The sequence below is a fragment of the Bufo gargarizans genome, chromosome 11 (genome assembly GCF_014858855.1).
Source record: "Bufo gargarizans isolate SCDJY-AF-19 chromosome 11, ASM1485885v1, whole genome shotgun sequence".
NCBI classification, from domain to species: Eukaryota; Metazoa; Chordata; class Amphibia; order Anura; family Bufonidae; genus Bufo; species Bufo gargarizans.
In genome coordinates this window covers 88592750-88620024 of record NC_058090.1, presented here as the reverse complement: position 1 = coordinate 88620024, position 27275 = coordinate 88592750, and the positions used below count along the sequence as shown (strand labels likewise).

The 27275-nt window shown below is 43.8% G+C and overlaps 1 protein-coding gene across 1 annotated transcript in view; it reads left to right on the top strand.

Annotated features, from left to right (window-relative positions):
- LOC122921387 (Fc receptor-like protein 5) overlaps positions 1-27275 on the top strand; it is a 126387-nt gene that overhangs the window by 78474 nt on the left and 20638 nt on the right. The gene's annotated exons all lie outside the window — the stretch shown is intronic.

Below are 27275 nucleotides of genomic sequence, written 5' to 3'. Positions count from 1 at the left end.
AAACGGCACAACGGCCACGGATGCACACAACGGTCGTGTGCATGAGGCCTAACATAGCAAAATTCCCCATATCAGTTACACAATTGCAATACAATCATATTCACATACATAAAAAAGTCCACAGGTGCCCCTGACGAAGCGGAGACATCTGCCTCATGTCTGAAGAAACATCCGAACTCCGATGTGTGACTATGTCCCAGTTGTCCAGGCCTATCTTTATACCATAAAAAAAATATTAAAAAGTTATTTTTATTGTTGGTTTTCTAGGTTCTGTTTCAAAAGACAACGGATCTGTAAGTACTACGCACGACTGAACCATTATTCACTTTTTGTCTGCTTTTTTTTTATAATATTCATGTTTGTTACTGAATGTCATGTTAAAATAATTCTTCAGGTTATAACCATTATACGAATACCTAAAGTGCGTCGGTTTTTTGTTATATATCTGTACTTTATGCTCTAAACTGTACTTTATGCTAAAAAATTTTTTACTATACTTTCTAATACTATTTTTTAATCTTGTTAAAGGATTACTACTTTACAATCTTATTTTAACTGTACAGTATAATGTATTAGCCTACTCCTGTATGCTAGCACACAATGCTGTGTCTCTATGACACAGGCAGCTCTTAGAGCAACGCTATGTGCAATAACAGCAGGATTACTGAACAGGTAGCCATGGCGTCCTTTGTAGGTCCCACAGTCTACAACCAAAGTAAGTTCCCTTTGATCATGCCGTGGTCACGGACTGTGATGATCAAAGTGTTGGCAGCCAGGATTGCAGGTTTCTCTAGCCCCCGCTGTGGAGCAGGAACATGCTCTAAGAACCAGAGCTGTTAAAGGAGTTGTCCTGGAATTGGAACTTGATGGCCTATCCTCAGGCTAGGTCATCAAATATTAGATTGGCAGGGGTCAAACACCCTGGATCACCAATGATCTGCTCTCTGAAAAGGCATATTACGTGCCGCAGCCTCTTCGTAGGCCACGTGACGTCGTGTTTATTGGTCACTTGGCCTAGGTACGGCTCAGTCCCATTCATGTAATTATGGCTCAGCTGCAATATGAAGCACAGCCACTATCCAATGGAAGCTACAGTATAAGGGGGGCTGCAGGACTTATGGGAGCTCTAGTCGGCTCCACGGCTTTCTCGAACAGCTGATCCTCGGGGATGTTGGGAGTCGGACTCCCCGAATCTGATATTGATAACCTATCAATATCAAAATGTCGTTTTCAGAGTAGAAAAGCACTGGAATGCATTAAACCCTCATAAGACATTGCTGTAGACTGAGGACCTGCACCGCCTGCCATCAAAAAATTACTACAAGTGGACCTCCCATCTGCTGTGCGTGTTGAATTTTTATTGATGTACATTAAATTACACAAAACAACATAGGTCTCCACCACTAATGAGAGACCTCATAACTGAGGTCAGGGGCGGACTGGGAACTGGGCCTAGAAAAACCTAAAAGTGGCCCCATGTTGTAGACAGGTCCAACTTGACAGAAAGTGGGTCAACACAAGTTGGCAGGGCCAAACCATGTAGGCAGGGACAACAGAAGTAGGCAGGACCATCACTACCATAGTGCAGAACCAAATACTGCCCCAGCAGAACTAAATACCACAATGCAGAAAAAAATACTGCCTTGGTATGAAACTGTATCATTGTCCTTAGGATGGCAATACAGTTGAGTTTAGGAGGGCACCTGTGGCTGCTGGACGGGTACATAAGTGCCTGATGCTTCTACATTAATTACTGCTAAGAGTATCAGATATTTATGTACCTGGCTGGCAGCCATAAGAAGGACTTGGGTGGGCCCCTGGGCATCACACCAGGAAATTTCCCTGTAGAGTCTATGGCCAGTCCACCCCTGCCTGCAGTTTTATTGTCATGGTCCTCTCGCCTATCTACGGTAATAAATGTCTTTTCCTTTTGCTGCAGGATGTAGTCAATGTTGTAGAAAACTCCAAGGCTAAACAACAAGTCAAGTTCTCTCAAGAAATGCCTGACACTTCAGATGACATCTATCAGAAGATCATCTAAAATGTTCTGCTAAGACATCTGCAAGCTCTTAATATGGCACATGACAAGGACAGCTTTTCCCTTATATAAATGGCTAATTACATGAAAGATGTCTTGGTTCGATCTAATTATTTGGTATAACAAGACCAGTGCTCAATACAGAGATTTTCCTTAAAGAATTTCATTTCATTTAACCCTTTCGACCCGGAGGATTTTTTTACTTTGATTTTCGCTCCCCGCATTCTTAGAGCCATACCTTTTTTATTTTTCCATTTACATAGTCATTTGAGGGCTTATCTTTTGCATAACAAGTTGTATTTTCCAACGCCACCATTTAATATTGCATAGAATGTAGTGGGAAAAAATTCCAACGGTGGTGGAATTAGAAAACAAATGCAATTTTGCCACAGTTAAACGTTTATTTTTTATATGGTGCTCATTATTCAGTAAAACTAACTTGTGATCTTCATTCTCTAAATCACTCCAATTAAAAAATCTGCCTGCATCCTCCTGAGAAAATCTGTAGCGTCATGGCCGCTAGGGGTATTACTTCTACTTAATTTGCAGTGTGCTGCCTGTTGTCAGGCAACATTCGTCCCTGGTAATAGAGACACAGAAGATGGCAGAGAGGAAATGGGGGCATGTCAGAGCTAGCTGAGACCCTGATAAAAGAACAGCTTCTACACTTCTTCTGAAGGTCAAAGGAGCCTCATGCTTTTCTGTGTGATCGCTCCCACAGAGCCATCACAGAACTATCAGAGCTGAAAACAAGGGAAAGGACATTACAGCAGTACAGTGAAGGCAGATTCCATAAAAGGGAGAAGCCCCCGGCTTTTGAGAGAAATGTATCTAGCTGGGCAGCTGAATAAATAGGCTGAAAAAGACATTACGGAAGCCCAAAAGACCTGTTCCTTCACAGTTATGATTGTACAAATCATGCAAACATTTTTGAAAACTTGCTTTACCTTCCTCTGGATCTCCAATGATTTTCATCTTTACAAACAACGCGACTATAAAACAAATAACCTAATGGCAATGTGATCTCCTGATCCCATGTAGTACAGTCTTAAACTTATCAAAAGTTTAACTTCGACCCACATAACTCTTCCCTTCTAGAGTGGATACATATGTCCAAAAATTCGGACAAAGGTATCACTAAGGGTTACCAACTTCTAAAAGAATTCAGAATTAGGCTCTTTTGTCTCAGATTCAGAATGGAAAGAAGCGTATACTTGTGTCTCTAAATTATCCAAATGCTCTGACCATCTAGAAGGGGCAAGAAAAATCCTGTATAGATGGTATAGAACCCCCCCTAGGATATTCCCAGATATTACCCCAGAGTGTTGGAGATGTGGAAACGCTCCAGGCTCATATATACATTTGTGGTGGGATTTCCCCACAGTTAGAAAATTATGGAACTCGGTATTCAAGTCCATTTCATCTATAGCAGGTAGCCCTATTAAACCTTTATCTAAGATGGCTCTCTTGTCTATTGGGCTTATAGACCTTCCTTACCATATTCGGTCGATAGTCAGTCACTTAATTTTCGCTACTCGACTAAAAATCGCTGCTTGCTGGAAATCTGGTAACCTTCCTAATATTAATAGAATTTTTAGAACACTGGACAATAACTGCTTATATGAAGGTTTATGGGCATCTTCTCAGAACTCTAAAGCCTCGTTTCAGAAAAATTGGGAAGTGTGGCTTAATCATAACAATTGTAAGTTACCTTCTAATACTGCCATTAGACTATAAAGATGTGTATCCCACAAAGATATGTATTTGTGCATATAACACTTTATCTGTTTATTTGTCACACACTGTGTATTGATATCTATTACCTATAGACTCTATACGATTGTCTCCTTTAACTTTAATTAAGTTATGTTTATGTCTATGTGATTGATATATATTTATACTGTAACCTACTATTTTATATTTTCAATAAAAACTATTGTCCAAAAAAAAAAGTTTAAGACCACTTGAAAAAATGGCAAAAATTCATATTTAGCATGGCTGGATCTTAACAAGGTTCCAAGTAGAGCTTCAACATGCAACAAGAAGAAATGAGAGTGAGACAAAACATTTTTTGAGCATTCAATTTAATGAAAACAACGAATAAACTGAAACAGCCTGTTTTTCAGCTGATCAAAAGTTTAGGACCACACCTCCAAAAAAAAATTACCCCCCCCCCCCCCCCAAAACAGAAGTCCAACTTCCAAACATGAACTCAGTAATGAGTAGCTCCGCCGTTATTCCTTATCACTTCCAAAATTTGTTTTGGAACGCTTGATGCAAGCGTTTCCATGAGGTGAGTGGGAACATTTCTCCAAGTGGTGAAGACGGCCGCACGAAGGCCATCTACTGTTTGGAACTGTTGTCCATTTTTGTAAACTTCCCTTGCCATCCATCCCCAGAGGTTCTCAATTGGATTTAGATCAGGGGAAGACGCAGGATGGGCCAAAAGAGTGATGTTATTCTCGTGGAAGAAGTCCCTCTTCCTGCGGGCATTGTGTACTGTAGCATTGTCCTGTTGAAAAACCCAGTCGTTACCACACAGATGAGGGCCCTCGGTCAGCTCTCTGCAACATCTGGACATAGCCAGCGGCCGTTTGACTCCCCTGCACTTCCTGAAGCTCCATTGTTCTGCTGAAGGAAAAAGCACCCCAGACCATTATGGCGCCCCCTCCACTGTGGCGCGTAGAAAACATCTCAGGTGGGATCTGCTTGTCATGCCAGTAACGTTGGAAACCATCAGGACTGTGACGGTATCATCCATGTCACCGTCTAGTATTCCCTTCTTCCCTTGAAATAGCACCGCCAAGTAATCCACAGAGCAATAAATCGCTATTATAGCTAGTATCGCCAAATAAGTCTATACATACGCCCAAGATGAATGCTAGAAATACTTTACTGGAAGGCCCCCACATTCAAAAATACAATTTCTTTTATCCCCTGCTCCCATGCATGGGAGACACCCACAACAAACATACATTAACCCATAACACAAAGGTTACAACCCAAATAACATCCTCCCGTCTGCCTGTGATATAATCATGGTACACCATGGTTAACATAATTATCCCAGGCAGGACAATACACAATGTCCTCTGTCCTGGAGACAACCGAGTTGTAATTCAATTATCTCTCAGGACAGAGGGCAATCGCCAATACACACAGAGACAATGGAACAGACCTCACTACTCAAATTATACAATGTCCCACCCTTTTCAATACACATAGACATTTAACACATCCCAAAATGGCACGAATTAGACCAGGAATTCAAAAGTTAGCACAAGTCTCTTGGGCCTGGCTGTACTCATGGCTTTTCTGTCCAAAACAGGTTCTACACAGTCTTTTGTCCTGGAGACAATTGAGAAGTGATCCACTCATCTCCCAAGGACAGGCAAGACTCCATTAGCCACATTGTAGCAAAAGACAGCAAAATACATGAACTCATATAACTATGCCGCTATTGCATAAAACAGGTGCATACAACATGGGACCGTAATCACATGGTAAGAGGCTGGCAAGTAGTCCTCTCCAAGCACTCGTGGCAACCTCAAAAGATGGGAGTTTGTCACAAGGACCATCAAGGTAAAAAAAATTCTCATCAGAGAATAAAACTTTCTTTCACCTTTGAATGTCCCATGTTTGGTGCTCTCTTGCAAAGTCCAAATGAGCAGTTCTGTGGCGTTCAAGGAGTCAAGGTCTTTGAAGATGTTTTTTGTTTTTGAAGCCCTTCAGTCTCAGATGCCGTCTGATGGTTATGGGGCTGGAGTCAGCATCAGTAAGGGCCTTAATTTTGGTCGAGGATCGTCCAGTGTCTTGACGGACAGCCAATTGGATCCTCCGACTCAGTGCTGATGAAATTTCTGGTTGATGGTATTTGACTTGAATTAAGTGAGCAGGTGTAGAATGGGCTGGCAACAGAGACATCGGGGAGCTCCACAGTGATAACTTCCAGTTCTGTCCTTTGCAGCAAAATTCAGTGACGTAGCATGCTGTCAGAGTCTGCTGCGATCCATAGCCAAGATGTTCTTTATAGTAAAGACTCACTTATAGATGATTCTGGGTAAGGCTGGCACTCAGATAGGGATCATTAAAAAGGGTTCTCCGGGCTTTTACTATTGATAACCTATCCTCAGGATAGGCCACCAATATCAGATCGGCGGGGGTCCGACACCAGGCACACCCGCTGATCAGCTGTATGTGGAGAGGGAGTGTGCAGCGTGCATGTGCCGTCTACCATCTCTCTTCCTGCTGCTACTAGGTCTATGGCAAAGCAGCAGCGAGCAGAAAGAGACGGTTCTGGCACGTACACACAGTGCGCTCCCTCTTCTCATACCGCTGATCAGCATGGGTGTCGGACCCAGGGCCGGTGCTACCATAAGGCAGACCAAGCGGCTGCCTTAGGGCGCACCCTGTGGGAGGGCGGAAAAATGAATATTTTTTTTTTTATCACTTGCTTGTGAGTTGCGCCCCAGCCTGCGTGCGCCGTGCAGTCCCGGCCCTCACTCACAGAGCGGCACGGGCCCAGCAACACGGTCACGGGGTCAGGCCAGGGGGTGTGACTGGCGAGTGGCGCAGTGGCAGCAGGGACTGGAGCTGACTGTCTGTAAGTCTGACTCGCACACAGCCAGATTGCCGTAGCAGCAGGACAGGTGGGTAGGTGATCACTGATGAGCGCACTAGCGCCAGAGTGCACGGCATAAATGTGTTTAATGGCTGGCATGGGGGGCTGATGGCTGACATGGGGGGCTGATGGCTGACATGGGGGGCTGATCTGAGGCATTGGGGGTCTGATCTGAGGTCTGATTGGAAAATATTTTTTTCTTATTATCCTCCTCTAAAACCTGTGTGCGTCTTAGAGGGCAAAAAATACAGTCCTCAAACTAGCGATTGTCTGAAGCAGAGAGAAGATACCAGGACCACACAGAGGAGAAGACAGCTGCTGCAGACAGGACCAGGGCCAGGTGAGCTGCGAGATGGGGGGCGCCAAAATGTAGCTTCGCTTGTGTTGGCAAAAATCCTTGCACCGGCCCTGGTCGGACCCCACCGATCTGATATCGATAACCTATACTGAAGATGGGTCATTAATATTAAAAGCCTGGAAACCCCTTTAAGTAATAGGGGCCAATGTTTCTGTAGGTTTCACTTAATTTTTGGAGTATGTGGTAATGAGGCTTTTTCTCCTCTGATTGCTTTCTTAAGTCTTCCTTTGTTGAACTTTAGTCTAGAGGCATTGAAGCTGGTCCAGTGAGCTAGTTCTTTTGTAGGCATCTTCGATAAGGGTAGAGAGATATCCTTTTTTCAGGAATATTTTCTTCAGTACATCCAGTTGTTTTTTAAAGGTGTCATCCATAGAAAATTTTTCCTTCTTTTTTTTAAATTGGCTGAATATTATATTTTTATTATGATGGCTGGCAAATTGAAGAAGGCTATTACCATTGACCTCCATGAAGTATGATGAGGAAATAAAACGTCGGTTATCGTGAGTGACAATTATGTCCAAAAAAATCTATTTCAGAGCAGATAAAATTCAGACAAAATTGGCCCAGGTGTTTTGATGGAGCAAAGCAAATTCCAAGCTGTCCCATGTTTTATTACCTTGAGTAAAAGTAGTTATTTGTCAATATGAATTCTAGGCTATCAATCAAAAAAATCTCTCAAAGCAAGGGGTATATCTGGGTCTTCCTACAGGTATTTTTTCTGCATATTGTAAGCCGGATGAGAGTTCCATGTTCAAATTTGGCGAGGAGAGAAGTCTTCATGCCAACCAAGCTCCATTATTTCACTGATGAGCTGAGTGGAATCCCTTAAACCCTTAGTGACCACCCATACATGTTTTTACGGCGGTCACTAAGGGACCTTAGGCTGGGCCACTTTTTTTTTTACGGCGGCCCAGTCTAAGCGCTGCAGTGATCCCACGTGCAGCGGGGAGCAGGGGCTCGGCTCTCACATGAGAGCAGTGGTCCTGCTCTAACAGCCTAGACCGGCAGGAGTGTCGACCCAGGCTGTTTAACACTTTACATGCAGCGGGCAATGGCATACTGGTCAATGCACAATGGTTTTCTTTAGATACAACATAGCACTCAATAGTTTACTTTTGTATTTGGCTGCTAACCAATACTAATAATGTCCTGAAATGCATATCAGGCCGCACAAGGAGTATTGTGCAGTTCTGGGCTCCTGGGCACAAGAAAGACATAGCTGAGCTTGACCAGATTCAAAAGGTGGGCAACTAAAGTAATAACTGGAATGGGTGGACTACAGGACCCAGAAAGACTACCAAAATTAGGACTATTGAGTTTAGGAAAAAGACGACTGAAGGGAGAGATAATAATATTGTAAAAATATATTAAAGTTCAGTACAGAGATCACTCACATCTTATCTATCTATCTATTTACCCCCAGGACTGTGACGAGGGGACATCCTCTGCATCTGGAGGAAAGAAGGTTTCTACACAAACATAGAAGAGGATTCTTTACGGTAAGAGCAGTGAGACTATGGAACTCTCTGCCTGAGGAGGTGGTGATGGTGAGTTCATTAAAAGAGTTCCAGAGGGGCCTGGATCTATTTCTGGAGTGTAATAATATTACAGGTTATACACAGTCGAGTCACATTATTATGACCACAAGCTACAATCCAGATTAACTGCCGTGTGCAGCACAGAAAACAGCTAGCCAGTTTGGAGTGACTCAATAAAGACCTGGTAGGTTGTCACAGGTATCTGGAGCCACGTTGACTGCAGTGCATCCCACAGTGGCTGGAAGGTGCATAGGGGAGGATTTACTTGGAAGCCTTGGTCATGCTCTTCAAACTAATGTCAGATAGTTCTAGCCTTGCGACAAATCACACTGGAAAATCCCATCTGTTCCAAGGAAAGAAATCAATATGTATGGATTTACGTGATCTGCAGGTCTGGGTTTATAACCAGATCAGTTGAGAGTGCCTTTCACATGGATAAGTGGGCCCAGAGAATGTAAAAAAAAAAATCCTTAAACCATAACGTTGCCACCACCAGATTGTGTTCCTCCAGCAATGGCTGCAGGGGGTTTGTTCTCTGATGTTTCTCACAGGACACCCCAGTGTCCACCCGTTTCATGAAGCAGAAAACGTGATTCATCAAAGAAGACAACCCTTTGCTAATTAGTGGGGGTCCAATTCATTAGCAGAAAATTGAAGCCTTTTCTACTAGTTTTAAGGCCAATATGTTGGCCTGTATTTGTGGGAGGGGCCTATTGCCCTTATAAACCGGCATCTTACCATGGGGGGACAGCGCTTCGTTTCGAGCGTTTGCCTGTTCGTCTCTGTACTTCCGGTCACGTGCTTGTGAGTAGCGGTGTGGTGCGCGTTCAGCGGTGAGCAGCCTTCGAGGTAAGTAGCCGGTGTGCAACATCCCTCGTTCCACTAGTCTGGCCGGCAGTGTCGGCTCCTATGGTAAAGTGGGGAATCACTGCACCGGAGCGGCTGGTCTGGAAGTCTCGTTCGGCTTCCCACGTGACCGGCACGTTAGGGTGCAGGAGTCAGCGAGACTCCGTGTCAAAAATTAGGAAGGGGGGGGGGGAGGTCAGCTGCAGAGGAATGAAGGTAACTCAGAGTACAGCTTATGAGCCTGGGTCATCTCTGGGGGCCCCAGGCTGCGCTGGCTTTGCTGGGGAATTTCAGGTGCACAATTTTTTTAGGCCTATAATGTACCAGAGCCGCATGACTTACTTGTACTGTGGGGGGGTAGGAGAGAGGTGGGGTTTATTTATACGTTTTATTCTTCCTTAAAATGTCTGGCTTCTAGCTCGGCAGGGATCAATGTGCTTTCGATAAATATATTATTTCATACGTTCATTAGGCTCATGCACAATCTCGTATGTTTCAGTATGTTCTTCATGGTAAGGAAATATATGTTTTAATATGGGCAGGTTTTCTCGGTTGGTCTGTTTTTGATTTCTCAGAGTCTCTTTTCAGACGACATTGGTAAGCCTTCTAGTTATAAACTTTTACTGATCACGGGTCTTTTTCAGAGCTTCTAGATGTCTGGTTCACATTACGTTTCAGTCTGGGTGTGTTTTGTTTGGTCACAGAGGTACGGTGATGGTATCAGTCAGTCACCGTTCCCAGATACCATTAAACACATATTGTGTTCTACAACTATTATGTCTCACGGGTCTGACATTGTGGATGCTTCTGTGGAAGAAAATGGTTCTAGGATGTCGGAATCTGGCAGTGTTCCTTCACTACGGAACTGGACTATCCCAAGACTCATATCAGAATTAACTAGGAGGAGTATTACTTTCCCGGCTACTGCACAAAGGCGGAACTTTATCGTCTTTTGCAGGACTTAAAGCTCCTGCCCGCATTTTGCAGGACTTAAAGCTCCTGCCCCGCTCGTCATGCCAATCTATATTCCATTCATCAGAGTGGCCTCACTATGTAGCTACCCATGCTCACTTAGTACGACTACTCCGTTAGCTGGTTCATCAGATAGCAGTAGAAATGTAATTTTAGTAGACAAGCTTGGTCGTCCAGTCAAGTATCTTGGTAGATCGCAAATTTGCAATAATTACAATTTTGCAAATTGTAATTATGATCAACGTCGGCTCCTGCATATTTGTCTTAACTGTTTCAGAGCGCATCCCAAAGTGACTTGTACATTAAAGGCAGGTAAAAATTACATGAGTGTTATTAATGTTGATTCCTTGCAGTCGCTTTTACTGAAACATCCAGATCCATGTTTTGTTGATTTTCTTGTTTGTGGTCTTAGTTCAGGGTTTCACACCAGACTGGTGGCCCTACCAGAACTTACTTTTAAGTGTAAAAACGTAGAGTCCGCTGGTAAAAGTCCGTCTTCAATAGACAGACTTTTACAAATTGAGTTAGACAAAGGCTTCGTAATAGGCCCCTTTTCAGTTTCTCAGTTTGATCGATGGAGAGTTAGCCCGATAGGGGTGGTAACAGGGAAATTAAGCAAAAAAGAAAGGATGATATATGATTTATCCGCTCCACATGGCTCTCATATCCCTAAACTCAACTCCCTTATTCCTGCCGAGGAGGTCAGTATGAAGTATGCGTCCATCGATCAAGCAATCACAATCATTTTACAGTTAGGTCCAGGTACAGCGTTGTCTAAAGCTGATGTTTCGGACGCTTTCAAATTACTCCCAATCAAACCCAAACTTTGGCAATGGCATGGGATTAAATGGAGAAATAGCTATTACTTCGCCACCAAACTCACCTTCGGTTCCCGGAGTAGTCCTTGGTTGTTTGATCAACTGGCAAAAGCATTGCATTGGATCTTAGAGCATACATGTCTTTGCCAGGATGTCATCCATTATTTGGACGACTTTCTCTTGATCGAACTACCAGGGGGTCACTCAAGTAACTTGCAAAAACTGTTAGCTTGCTTTGCTCAGTTGGGTGTTCCAGTAGCCCCAAACAAGATTGAGGGACCATCCTCGGTCCTTACTTTTTTGGGTATTACGTTAGATACGCAAAGCATGGCGGCTAGACTGCCCGACGAGAAGTTATCTAGGATTAGGGAAGTTATACACAAATTTACCATCAGTAAGGTAACTTGTAAGGTTGAGTTACAATCGTTGTTAGGTATGTTGAATTTTGCCATGTGTGTAATTCCGCAAGGTAGATCATTTATTGCACGGTTGTTAGCCCTCTTAGCGACAGCCCCTTGTCAGGACAGTGCGGTCTATTTGGACAGAGAAGCTGAGGCGGACCTCCTGATGTGGCAACATTTTTTGGATCAGTGGAACGGTATCTCCATGTTCATTTTGGTGACTTCAAGGAGTTCATTGGTAGTCTTTGTAGCAGCTACTAGTAATGGTTTTGCAGCTATTTTTGATACGCAATGGTTAGGCTTTCTCTACAGTTTGATTTCTATTTCAGCTGCTCCTACATATGCGATTCGACTAATACTGCAGCTGACGCCTTGTCCAGGGCTAATTTCTACCTTTTTTCACAGGTCATGACCAAAGCAGATGTTGGGCCAACACCGAGCCCTCCACATTCGGAATTAACGCTGGTTTGAATAGACACCTGGACACTGCCCGCCAGTTAATAGCTAAATCCCTTTCACCCAATACCATTAGAGCTTATAAAACTGGGTGGCAATTGTTTCTTAAGTTTCAGCATATACATCCCTAGGGCAATATGCCTTTCATTAATCATATTCTCGCGTTCATTGGTCAATGCCACACGGAGGTACATCTGAGTCATAGTACCGTCAGATCTTACCTAGCGGGTGTTCAGCATTTTTCTTCTGTCTCGCATCCCAAAAGGGGTTCATTGTTCTCTGTGCATGTGATTAAAGCCGCGTTACGAAATAGCCGTGTTAGTGATAACTGTCTTAGGTTACCAATTTCAAGAGAAGTTTTCAGACAGATGTCTGACTTGCTGGATAAGAACCCCTTTGGAGTACTTCATAGTCTGGTTATTAAAGCGTCCATTTACCTAGCGTTTTATGGTTTCCTTAGACCAGGGGAGTTCACATGCACAACACTCAGCAGTTATTTCCCCACTGTCAAACAGCTAGTTCCTGACTCTGAAGGGTACAATCTGGTTTTATCTGTCACCAAAACTTCTCATGTCGGTCCACCTACGCACGTCAGATATTTCCGTACGACCCACCGCTGGTGTCCAGTTCAGGTGGTACATCAGTTAACCACTTCTCTGCCAGACCCTAGTCCAGATAGTCCATTATTACCGTTTCCCTCAGTACCGCTGTCCACGTCTCAGTTTGTGTTCCATGTGCATCTATTGGCCACCAGGTTAGGCATTGAACCAGCCTCCATAGCCGGGCATTCCTTTAGAATAGGCGCAGCTTTGGCGGCTAGCGAAAACAAAGTACCCGCTCACATAATACGTAAATTAGGCCGGTGGCGCTCATCTTGTTTTCATCGATATATTCCCAATCCTGAACGAGAGATTTTATATGCTTTTCAGAATTTGGTTTTGTGATTTGTTAATAAAGTTTTCTGGATATCATGCTGTATCTTTGCCCTCTTTCAGGTATACTCTCAACGAGGCGGTCATGATGGCACATGTCAGACCGTTTGAGTACTCCAGGGGTTTGTATGTGTCGATAAGTTAACTCGGTGAACCGTGGCCCTGACCACAAGTTTTAACCCCTTAAGGACATAGGACGTACCGGTACGCCATGTTTGCCGAGTCCTTAAGGACCTAGGGCGTACCGGTACGTCCTAACTTTAAAATTTCATTGCGGCGCGGCGGTGGTTAATCAGAACAGGATGTCTGCTTAAATCATTCAGTGGGCATCCTGTCACAACGCCGGGGGGGTCAGACCTGCGGTTTGCGGTTGTACCTTATCCGGCAGGCGGCGGTGCCATCGGGTCGCCATGCGGCTGTAGGGGGGACCCGATGGCATGGTGTTCATCTGAGGGGTTAGGTCGACCAGCTCTATAAACATATCACATGACCTAACCCCTCAGATGAACACCGTAAAAATTAAAACTGTGCTAAATAAACAATTTTTTTGTCACCTTACATCACAAAAAGTACAACAGCAAGCGATCAAAAAGGCATCTGCCCACCAAAAGACAATGAGACAATGGCACAAAAAATAAAAAAAACTATGGCTCAGAATATGGAGACACTAAAACATCATTTTGTTTGTTTTAAAAAAGCTGTTATTGTGTAAAACTTACATAAATAAAAAAAAGTATACATATTAGGTATCGCCGCATCCGTATCAACCATCTCTATAAAAATATCACATGACCTAACTTCTCAGGTGAACACCGTAAAAAATGTAAAATAAAAACTGTGCTAATTAAACCATTTTTTGTCACCTTACGTCACAAAAAGTGTAATAGCAAGCTATCCAAAAGTCATATGCCCCCCAAAATAGTGCCAATCAAACAGTCATCTGATCTCGCAAAAAATTAGACCCTAACTAAGATAATCGCCCAAAAACTGAAAAAAACTATGGGTCTCAGAAGATGGAGACACTAAAACATGATTTTTTTTGTTTCACAAATGATATTATTGCTAGAAAAAAATCCTCTAAAAACGTTCCATCTGTTACTATTGGCAAGGTTGATGCGGAAATTGAAGGTTTTCCGTTTGCTTGTAGTTCCCGTTTTATCTTACCTGCCAGGGTGGCACTAGAGAGCAAGAACATTTTTTGTGAGATTTTTGTAGATAGTGGAGCAGCTGTCAATCTCATTGATAATCAATTTGCTATAACACATGGTTTCCAGGTATGCACTTTGGGAAAGGATATACCTGTTTTTGCTATTGATTCCGCTCCACTTTCTCAGAAATCGTTAAAGGGCATAGTTCACAATATCCGTTTGATTGTGAGTGATACTCATGTTGAGGATGTGTCATGTTTCGTCCTAAGTGGGTTGCCTACTCCTCTAGTGTTGGGGCTACCCTGGCTCACTAAACATAACCCCACCATTGATTGGCAAGCGAGGCAAATAAATGGTTGGAGTGACTTTTGCAGAGAGAATTGCCTCTCGACATCTGTTTCAGAGGTTTCTACTAAGACTGTACCATCTTTTCTCTCTGAATTTTCGGATGTGTTTTCTGAGAGTGGTGTTCAGGAGCTGCCCCCTCACAGGGAGTACGATTGCCCAATTAATCTCATCCCAGGCACCAAGCTGCCTAAATCTCGTTTATACAATCACTCCCAACCTGAAAAGGTCGCTATGCGTGCTTATATCTCTGAGAGCCTGAGAAAGGGACACATACGACCCTCGAAGTCACCTGTTGCCGCTGTTTTTTCTTTGTTAAGAAAAAATATGGTTCTTTAAGACCATGTCTGGATTTCAGGGAGCTGAACAGTATCACAACAAGTTTTTTCCCAGTTGGATTTAAGAGGGGCATACAACCTGGTCAGGGTCAGAGGAGGAGACGAATGGAAGACGGCCTTCATTACCCCTGAGGGCCATTTTGAGAATTTGGATATGCCTTTTGGTTTGATGAATGCTCCAGCCGTCTTTCAGCATTTTGTGAACAGCACTTTTTATAATTTAATGGGGAAATTTGTACTAGTGTATCTAGATGACATTTAGATTTTTTTTTCCTGATTTCAAAACTCATAAGGACCACCTACGTCAGGTCTTGCTCATTCTGCGGGAGAATAAATTGTACGCTAAACTGGAAAAATGTGTGTTTGCGGTTCCAGAAATTCAATTTCTGGGGTTTCTTCTCTCCGCTTCTGGTTTTCGCATGGACCCCGAGAAGGTCCGCGCTGTGCTTGAGTGGGAGCTTCCTGAGAATCAGAAGGCGCTGATGCGCTTTTTGGGTTTTGCCAATTATTACAGGAAGTTAATTTTGAATTATTCCTCTGTTGTTAAACCACTCACTGATATGACTAGAAAGGGGGATAGATTTTTCCTCATGGTCGGTAGAGGCGCGTAGGGCCTTTTCTAGTATCAAGGAGAGTTTTGCTTCTGCTCCCATCTTGGTACAACCTCATATTTCTCTGCCTTTCATAGTTGAGGTGGACGCTTCTGAGGTGGGTGTGGGTGCGGTCTTGTCTCAGGGTCCCTCTCCTGCCAAATGGCGACCGTGTGCCTTTTTCTGAAAGAAACTCTCCTCTGCAGAGAGAAATTACGATGTGGGTGATAGGGAGTTGTTGGCCATCAAGTTAGCTTTTGAGGAATGGCGCCATTGGCTAGAGGGAGCCAGACACCCTATTACCGTGTTTACCGACCATAAGAATCTGGCCTACTTGGAGTCAGCCAAGCGTCTGAACCCGAGACAGGCCAGATGGTCTTTGTTCTTTTCAAGGTTTAATTTTGTTGTCACGTTCCTCCCTGGGGTTAAGAATGTGAAGGCAGATGCCCTGTCACGTTGTTTTCCGGGAGGGGGGAACTTTGAAGACCCGGGTCCCATTTTGGCTGAAGGGGTGGTTGTGTCTGCTCTTTATCCTGAATTGGAGGCAGAGGTTCAGGCAGCCCAGGCAGAGGCTCCTGATCTTTGTCCTCCTGGGAGGTTGTTTGTGCCTCTCGCTTTACGACACAAGGTTTTTAAGGAACACCACGATACTGTCCTTGCTGGGCACCCGGGGGGTAGAGCCACAGTGGAACTCATTGCTCGGAGATTCTGGTGGCCGGCTCTTCGTAAGTCGGTTGAGGGTTTTGTGGCAGCCTGCGAAACCTGCGCTTGTGCCAAAGTCCCTCATTCACGGCCATCGGGTCCTCTCCTTCCGTTACCCATTCCTTCCTGTCCTTGGACACATCTGTCCATGGATTTCATTACGGACCTGCCTCGTTCCTCGGGGAAGACTGTGATTCTGGAGGTGGTGAACCGTTTTAGCAAAATGGGGCATTTTGTTCCTTTTCCTGGCTTGCCCAATGCAGGCATTTATTGATCACATTGTCAAACTGCATGGTATCCCTTCAGACATAGTCTCTGATAGGGGCACGCAGTTTGTTTCCAGATTCTGGAAGGCCTTCTGTTCTCGCTTGGGGGTTCGGTTGTCATTCTCTTCTGCTTTCCACCCGCAGTCGAATGGCCAGACAGAGCGCGTCAATGAGAATCTGGAGACATATCTGCGTTGTTTTGTGGCGGAAAATCAGGAGGATTGGTGTTCTTTTCTCTTCCTTGCTGAGTTTGCTTTAAATAACCATCGTCAGGAGTCCTCTGATAAGTCACCATTTTTTGGTGCATATGGGTTTCATCCGCAGTTTGGGACATTCTCTGGAGAGGGGGCTTCTGGTTTACCTGATGAGGAGAGATTCTCCTCGTCTTTGTCATCTATTTGGCAAAAGATTCAGGATAATCTAAAGAGCATGAGTGAGAGAAATAAGCGTGTGGCGGATAAGAGACGTGTGCCTGGTCCTGACCTGAATGTTCGTGATCTGGTATGGTTGTCTACTAAGAATATCAAATTGAAGGTTCGCTCCTGGAAGTTGGGTCCTAAGTTTACAAAATCTTGTCCGTCATCAATCCCGTTGCCTACCGTCTTGATCTTCCTCAGACTTGGAAGATCCATAATGTTTTTCACAAGTCCCTATTAAAACCTTATGTCCAACCCACTGTACCCTCCTCTTTGCCTCCTCCTCTGATTGTGGTTGATGGTAATCTTGAATTTCAGGTCTCTAGGATTGTGGACTCTCGTATTGTCCGCGGTTCTCTTCAGTACCTCGTTCATTGGGAGGGTTATGGGTTATGAGAGGAGAGGATGTGGGTTCCAGTGGTAGATATTAAGGCCACTCGTCTTCTCAGGGCATTCCATAGGTCCCATCCTGAGAAGGTGGGCTTTGAGTGTCCAGAGTCCACTCATAGAGGGAGGGGTACTGTCACCACCAGATTTTTGAGAAGTTCTGATAGACGTTCTTCAGTACCTCCTGCATGATCTTCTTTTGTTTTGCTTTCGTTTTGACATCTCTCCTCCCTCTCCCAGTTGTCATCTATTAGCAATGATTGCCTTCCTATATATCACCTCCCCATACTGCCTCACCTTGCGGTTTATACAACTTCCTGGAGTGTGCTCATGCTGCAAGCTGCAACTGATACTTCTACAGATAAGTCTGTTCATTTATTTGTGTTTTCCTGTTGCCTTGATCCTAGGTGATCCTGACTCCCTCCGTATTAAGTGTAGGGAGCCGGTGGTCGTGTCCCCTCACTATTATAGGGTGTTCAGGTGTCATACAGTCGAGGCATGAGGGCATGCAATTATCTATCATAGAGATCTTTGCATGTGCTGAGAAGACAGGGAGAGCTTCAGGACTTTAATAGGGGTCACCCTTTTGTTCCTTAGTTTTGGATCAAGCCAGTCGGATCCTTATTTGTAACTTCTTGTTTTCTGTTACACCATCCGTGACAGCTTCACTGTCAAAGAGGAGTCAATTCTTACCACCTGACAGTGCTGCCTGTGTTTTATAGCCCAAACAAAGACCCGGCCTGGAACGTGGGGAACAGCCACCCACCCTGCACTTTGGCTGCTCCCAGTAAGATCCGGCATGGATCGGCTTTACAGCCACACTAAATAGAAAAACCATGTCAGCCAGCACTAGCTGCCGCTGACACATGAAATTACCGGCTCTTACCTCACCGAGGCCAGAAATCTTCCTACAGGGGGTATTTGCACTGATGCACATTATAAGAGGGTAGTTGTTGTACAGAACACATTAAGGGGTATTTTTCTACTGGCACACATTAAAAGAAGAAGTATTAGTACTGATGGACTACAGGGAACATGATCACTAGTATGGGCACAATAAGGACATTAATACTACAGTATTAGTGGCACAGTTAACACGATGCACTCTGGCAGATAATTATTACTATTGGTGGGACTTTAGGGAGCACTATCACTGTGGGGGCACCCTGGCACAGTATCAGCTTAGTAAAATTATTTTTGGGGGCACTATTTGCTGGGTGCAGTTATTTTTAGAGCACTGTGTGTCAATAATTATTGAAGGGGCACTATCTGTGTGGCACTAGTATTTTCAGAGGGACTGTTTCAGTAGTATAGTATTGTGAAGCACAGCGGGCACACTATTGGGGGTGGCAGGATGGGGTGTTCAGAAGGTGAGGAGGATGATGGGAAAGTAGAAAAATAAGATGTCTTTTTGTGAAACTGTGCAGGGAGAAGAGACGGCTAAAAGAAATCATCATGGTGGTCTGGTCTGAATGGAAAATATGAGGACAGAGAACATCTACATCAGAGGAGACCTCTCTGGTACTGTGTATGTTTTGTAGAGTTGTATGTAATGTTTTCCAAGTATGTCTTTAAAGGGGTTGTCCACTTTTTACCACTGATGATCGGTGGAGGTAAGAGAAACCCTGCCGATTAGCTGTTTGAAGAGAAAGCAGTGCTCATATGAGAGCTGCTTTCTCTGCTCTGTTTGTATTATGCACTTAGACAGAGCTGTCCCACAGAAGTGAATAGGGACACCCATAGGCATCGCTACAGGGATGCAAGGGAAGGCAATTGCCCCCCCCCCCCGCTGATTCCCCGCCCTTCCCCTTTAAAATGTAACGCTAGTCTGGCCCCATGGACCAGCCACCACAGATCCGAATCATCACATGCACACGCTGCCTGCAGATTTGCGCGCCCAGATTCGTGCGGCGGGAAGTGGATGGAAGCCAGGACTAGGAGGAACAGAGCAGGACTAGGAGCGCAGCGCGGCAGCTGTGCTGAGGTAAGGCGGCTCCTGACTGCTCGATTGCTGCTCTCTGTGGGAAAGTGGGAAACACACAGGCAGTTTAGTTTCCTGCTTAGTGCTTCCTAAGGGGAAGGGGAAAAACTGATCAGTGATAATGACCGTCAGAGTCAGCAGCACAGTGACTGCACTGGCTCATACAGAGGGGGTACTGTGCAGAGCTGCCCCCCCTAACACTGTCACTGACCCCCACTCATGGCACTAGATCTCCTTCGATGATCCCCCAATGATGTGCTCTTGGATTGAGAGGAGGGGCCTGATTGCAGCTTGCAGGATGCCTGGTGGCCTGCGGAGTAGAGTGCATTATCATTGTGAAGGGGACGGGGTGGGGGTGCTATTAATTGCTTTGTGCCTGACCGGACTGGGGGGGGGGGAATACAGTAAGGAGATCGCTTTGCACATGTCACAACAGGTGCTTGCCTAGTAAACACAGGGCCATCCATCACTTATCAACCCCTCTCTTTCCAGCCCACCCAGCCATATTACTGTGTGCTATGCTTTGAACTTTTTTTAGTCCGTGAAGGGGTTAATTAGGTGTTGGGGGGGGGGTTATTGTGCATATTGTGTTTGGGAGCCATTTAACAAGTTTGACCAATTGGGTTTGAGCGTGGTTGTGGTTGAGGGTCATCCACTGATGCCCATAACAGTGTGTCATCCACAGATCCCCCATAACAGTGTGTCCTCCACAGATCCCCCATAACAGGGTCATCCAAAGATCCCCCAAAACAGTGTGTCCTCCACAGATCCCCCATAACAGTGTGTCCTCCACAGATCCCCCATAACAGTGTGTCTTCCACAGATCCCCCATAACAGTGTGTCCTCCACAGATCCCCCATAACAGTGTGTCCTCCACAGATCCCCCATAACAGTGTGTCCTCCACAGATTCCCCATAACAGTGTGTCCTCCACAGACCCCCCATAACAGTGTGTCCTCCATAGATTCCCCATAACAGTGTGTCCTCCACAGATGCCCCATAACAGTGTCCTCCACAGAGCCCCCATAATAGTGTGTCCTCCACAGATCCCCCATAACAGTGTGTCCTCCACAGATCCCCCATAACAGTGTGTCCTCCACAGGTCCCCCATAACAGGGTCATCCAAAGATCCCCCAAAACAGTGTGTCCTCCACAGATCCTCCATAACAGTGTGTCCTCCAGAGACGCCCATAAGTGTCATCCACAGATGACAGGACTTTGTTTTCTATCTTGCATAACGGGACCCAGACGGATCCGTTATGCTTTCTCATAAACTTCTATTAGGACAGAGAAAAACTGAATGCCTCTTAAATGCTTCCGTTTTGCATTCCATCTGGCCATTCTGTTATATTCTGTTTGAAACTGAGCCTATAATGTAATGGTATAACGCAGATGTGAACCCACCCTTAGGAATAGATTGTTTCTGAATACTCAAGAGTACAGAGGAAAAAAGGAAAACTCTTTGCCTTCTAAGTATTAGGTTAGTACAATAAAAAGGTATTCCTGCATACCGCAATACTCTCGGATTTGTTATCTTATTTCTATATACCGTACTTATTTTGTTTATTTTCAGTAGTATGATTAAGTGGTGAAAATTATTTTTCACTGTGGTATCTTACACTCACCTAAAGAATTATTAGGAACATCTGTTCTATTTCTCATTAATGCGATTATCTAGTCAACCAATCACATGGCAGTTGCTTCAATGCATGTAGGGTTGTGGTCCTGGTCAAGACAATCTCCTGAACTCCAAACTGGATGTCAGAATGGGAAAGAAAGGTGGGCTACAACAGCAGAAGACCCCACCGGGTACCACTCATCTCCACTACAAATAGGAAAAAGAGGCTACAATTTGCACAAGCTCACCAAAATTGGACTGTTGAAGACTGGAAAAATGTTGCCTGGTCTGATGAGTCTCGATTTCTGTTGAGACATTCAAATGGTAGAGTCCGAATTTGGCGTAAACAGAATGAGAACATGTATCCATCATGCCTTGTTACCACTGTGCAGGCTGGTGGTGGTGGTGTAATGGTGTGGGGGATGTTTTCTGGGCACACTTTAGGCCCCTTAGTGCCAATTGGCCGTCGTTTAAATGCCACGGGCTACCTGAGCATTGTTTCTGACCATGTCCATCCCTTCATGACCACTATGTACCCATCCTCTGATGGCTACTTCCAGCAGGATAATGCACCATGTCACAAAGCTCGAATCATTTCAAATTGGTTTCTTGAACATGACAATGAGTTCACTGCACTAAAATGGCCCCCACAGTCAACAGATCTCAACCCAATAGAGCATCTTTGGGATGTGGTGGAACGGGAGCTTCGTGCCCTGGATGTGCATCCCTCAAATCTCCATCAACTGCAAGATGCTATCCTATCAATATGGGCCAACATTTCTAAAGAATGCTATCAGCACCTTGTTGAATCAATGCCATGTAGAATTAAGGCAGTTCTGAAGGCAAAAGGGGGTCCAACACCGTATTAGTATGGTGTTCCTAATAATTCTTTAGGTGAGTGCATGTGCCCCCCTATATATTGTTCCTAGAGTCGCCACTGGGGACGCCATACTTGTAATTACACCTGCTCATCACTGTAATTTCTGTGGCGAGAAGGTAAACAGAGCAGAGAGAGCGGCTCTCATATAAGCGCTATCTTCTCTTCAAATAGCCGATCAGATATTGATGACCTATCCTGAGGCTAGGTCTTCAATAGAAAAAAGTGGACAACCCTTTTAACAGTAGGACTGGATAAAATGTTTAGGCTGAGAATTTGTCATGAGGGGGAGCGTTTAAATATTTACTTCAGGCAGCAGAAAGGCTAGGTGCACCCTCTCAACAAAGTATGGGAAGGGGGGCCCAAGCTGAAAACTAGCAACAGGGCCCATGAGTCTTTAGCTACGCCCCTGGTTGGGATAGATGCCCAGTTGCAGTCCTGCTGCTGATTTTGCAGGCAATTGCGATTACCACTGCCTTTTTAACACTAATTAACACTAACGCTAAATTCCACCTGATCCTGCCACTGTTTCAGGTCACAAGTCTATGTGCAGCCTGGCAATTAACGGTAAATCAGCAGCGCTAACCATTTTCTCAACCATATTACTGTATTACTGTATCTGGATGGCAGAGCGGCAGCAGGGTTGCCAACTGTACAGAAATGTCTGTACAGCCCTAAAAATTGACAACTTTTTTTCTGTGTCCGTGAAAAAACATAGAGGTGTCCATGAGTTTTTTGAGGCTGGTGGTACTTCAGATTATTTTGGGGTTTACAGCCCACAGTAAATGCTAGTAATGAGTTATTATTAGTATTTTTAGCTGTAGACTTGTATGAATTATAAGCTTTATTATTCATTATGGTTTTCCACTTGTATCAATAAAAAAAATGTTGTCTGTGATTTTGGTTGGCAACCCTGGGTGGAGGAGAGCAGAGTCAAGAGTCTGGACGAGAAGAGCAAGGACTGTCAGGGGGAAGCCTCTGGGTGGCAGGATGAAAGTTATTTTGCATTTATGTTACTGTTTTTTTGCATGTGTGTTTTTTTTTACAGGTAACTTATTCTGATTCCTCATTTCTCTCATGGATAAAAGGGGCGATTTATCAGATGATTATTGGCTTTTGGGCCAAGTGTGACAATATATCTGAGACTGTGCAGTTTCTGAACTGTTCGCATGGTGCTGTGGTAAAAGTGTACGGACAAATGGCAGTGATGTGAGTGAGTGTTGTGTAAACTGCGGAGCACCACGTGCCATTGATGTGAGAGGTGAACGGCTACGAAGGTGCGTGAGCGGGAACCAACATGCTACAGTGGAGCAGCCCACCACCAAAATAAACCTGGGGGCTACCAGACATGTGTCAAACAAAAGGTTTAGTGAATCCTACTGCATGTGGGGCTCCGAGGCAGACGGGTGATCACTGCCAGCGTCGGACTGAAGTCCCAAGGGTCCACCCTCTTTGTATATAGGACCTTAAGGGCCCTGCTGTGGGATGCAGATACCTGTGACAACCTACCAGGACCTCATTGAGTCACTCCGGGCCTGTCCAGCTGCTGTCCGTGCTGCACACGGAGGTTACTCTGGATATTCGCTGGTGGTCATAATAATGGGACTCGATTGTATTTTCAAACAGTGCGGCAAATAATAATGGTGAACAACAATGGACACTGGAACATATGGTTTCACATTTGTGCATAAAGAAAAAAAGCTGCATACTAAGTCCGGTCATTAGACCCATGATAGAAATATTTTCGGCTGCTGCGGTCAGTGAAGCTCAGCTATCACAACTGTGTGATTCTCACTCTATAGAAAGGGGAACTAAGGACTGGCTACTTCACACTCTGGAAATGACACCTTAACGAAAGGAGTGACTCTAGAAAAGGGAACTACTGACCAGTTCTACTTGTTGTGCCTATTTTGAATCATTCTGAACATTCACTAAGCTCAGAGTCTAGAAGAAGGAGCTGTCCCCATTGTCGTGCAGAGTTGTGAGGTTCTTAGACTGAATAGTCCACAGATTAAGGGACCTTTCATATGGGACGATGACTGGGAACAAAAGTTTGTATATAGTTAATATACAGTATAACCCCTACACCATGCTGTGTAATATACAGTATAACCCCTACACCATGCTGTACAGAATACATTATAATTCCTGCACAACGCCATACAATATATAGTACAGTGATCCCTCAAGATACAATGGCCTCAGGATACAATATTTTCAACATACAATGGTGATTTCTGACCCATCGTAAGTTGAAACCAGACTCAACATACAATGTCCCAGACTCAGATCCAACCAATCCAGGCCACTTCTCTGGTAAAATAGTGTATTAGTTGCTACTTATCAGCTATTCCTGACTGTTATATGTAAGGACTTGTTTTATCTGTCTTAGTTATCTGCTTATTCTTCTTAAATCGTTATTTTATTTTATTTTGGATGACATTTTGTGGCTTTGGAACCGATTACTCAAGTTTCAATGGTTTCAACATACAATGGTTGTCCTGGAACCAACTAATATTGTAACCTGAGGGATCACTGCATCGTTAATACACCATGCTGTACAATATACAGTATAATCCCTACACCATGCTGTGTAATATACAGTATAATCCCTACACCATGCTGTGTAATATACAGTATAATCCCTACACCATGCTGTACAATATACAGTATAATCCCTACACCATGCTGTGTAATATACAGTATAATCCCTACACCATGCTGTGTAATATACAGTATAATCCCTGCAGCATGCTGTACAATATACAGTATAATCCCTACACCATGCTGTGTAATATACAGTATAATCCCTACACCATGCTGTGTAATATACAGTATAATCCCTACACCATGCTGTACAATATACAGTATAATCCCTGCACCATGCTGTATAATATACATTATAATCCCTGCACCATGCTGTGTAATATACATTATAATCCCTGTACCATGCTGTGTAATATACAGTATAATCCCTACACCATGCTGTGTAATATACAGTATAATCCCTACACCATGCTGTACAATATACAGTATAATCCCTACACCATGCTGTGTAATATACAGTATAATCCCTACACCATGCTGTGTAATATACAGTATTTGCGGATTCGCGGCAGGTCACTAAGTAGATTGCATTTTTTGTGTTGCAATTCAAGTAACTATTGATACTGAATTTTGTGCCATTAGCCGTAGAATGAAAAGACTGGCTCACTTGAAAATGATCGCAACAAATGCACCTCTCGTGCCCGCACTTGGTCAGAAATAATAGCGGGAGGCATTAGATGTGCTGCAAGAAAAGCTCCCATATTGGGCAGGCTCATCAGTCCTAGTTTATATAAAGAAAAAGACAACGTAACACCGACCTGGCTTTCAACGAAGGGGAGCTACAAGTGCGGGCACGGTGGGTGCATTTGTTGCGATCATTTTCCAGTGAGCCAGTCTTTTCATTCTACGGCTAATGGCACAAAATTTAGTATCAATGGTTACTTGAATTGCAACACAAAAAATGCAATCTACTTAGTGACCTGCCGCGAATCCGCAAACATATATCAGACATTCCCCATTACAAATATCGCAACGTATCCGCAGTTAGTGAACACTTCGCAGTAGTACATGGGGGTGAAGTGACCCATTTGAAAGCCCAAGGTATAGAAAGGGTCTATATTCCAGCTAGAGGTGGCGATCTGAGGAGAAAGCTGCTTAATAGAGAAGCTTTTAGGATGTTTTTCCTCGCCACGCGCTATCCTGAGGGTCTGAACAAGAGGCATGATCTCATATTACAGTATTAACCTCATGTTTGCCTGCCATTAATTCCTTTTATGCATTGTTAATGTGTCCTCATGTATTTCATGTGCATTCCCCCCCCCCCCCCCTTTTCTTATGGTTGACACATGTTCTGATTCAGAGCAATCAGGTCATGTGACTCAATGATTGGGGTGTCAGGTGTGGGCTAGCCTTTTTAACTGAGTTTTGAACATAAGGTTTTTGTCATGATGAAGGACCCTGATTTACTTGTGGTCTGAAACGCGTTACTGTAACCTGTGATGTTCTGTGTTGGAGTTTAATCGCACAATAAAGATTCCACCTTTTGCATCTTGGAAGCTGGATTTTTCTTGGCTTTGGATATTGACAGCAATCAAGTCCGGAGGTTGCAATCCGTGCTCAAGGCAGGTGGACGGTGGGTGAGAGCCGCTTTACCTTCTTTGTTTCATACTGTATACATTATAATCCCTACACCATGCCGTACAATACACAATAACCCCACAGTGTAGGTGTTATACTGTATATTGAATGGCATGGTGTATGGATTATAATGTATATTGTACAGCATAGTGCAGGGATTATAATGTATATTATACAGCATGGTGCAGGGATTATACTGTATATTGTAAAGCATAGTGCAGGGATTATAATGTATATTATACAGCATAGTGCAGGGATTATAATGTATATTATACAGCATGGTGCAGGGATTATAATGTATATTGTAAAGCATAGTGCAGGGATTATAAAGTATATTATAAAGCAGGGTGCAGGGATTATACTGTATATTGTACAGCATGGTGCAGGGATTATACTGTATATTATACAGCATGGTGCAGAGATTATAATGTATATTGTACAGCATGGTGCAGGGATTATAATGTATATTGTACAGCATGGTGCAGGGATTATACTGTATATTGTACAGCATGGTGCAGGGATTATACTGTATATTATACAGCATGGTGCAGGGATTATAATGTATATTGTACAGCATGGTGCAGGGATTATAATGTTTATTATACAGCGTGGTGCAGGAATTATAATGTATACTGTACAGCATGGTGCAAGGATTATAATGTATATTACACAGCATGGTGCAGGAATTATAATGTATATTATACAGCATGGTGCAGGGATTAAAATGTATATTGTACAGCATGGTGCAGGGATTATAATGTATATTGTATGGCATGGGGCAGGGATTATACTGTATATTGTACAGCATGGTGCAGGGATTATACTGTACATTGTACAGCATGGTGCAAGGATTATACTGTATATTGTACAGCATGGTGCAAGGATTATACTGTATATTGTACAGCATGGTGCAGGGATTATACTGTATATTGTACAGCATGGTGCAGGGATTATACTGTATATTATACAGCATGGTGCAGGGATTATACTGTATATTATACAGCATGGTGCAGGGGTTATAATGTATATTATACAGCATGCTGCAGGGAATATACTGTATAATATACAGCATGGTGCAGGGATTATAATGTATATTATACAGCATGGTGCAGAGATTATAATGTATATTATACAGCATGGTGCAGGGATTATAATGCATATTATACAGCATGCTGCAGGGATTATAATGCATATTATACAGCATGCTGCAGGGATTATACTGCATATTGTACAGCATGGTGCAGGGATTATACTGTATATTGTACGGCAAAGGTATGGAGGTTACACCATGCCGGAGAATATAACCCCTGCGCCATGCTGTACAATATACAGTATAACCCCTACACAGTGTAGAGGTATACTGTATATTGTGGGGCACAGTGTAGAGGTATACTGTATATTGTGTGGCACAGTGTAGCGGTATACTGTATATTGTGTGGCACA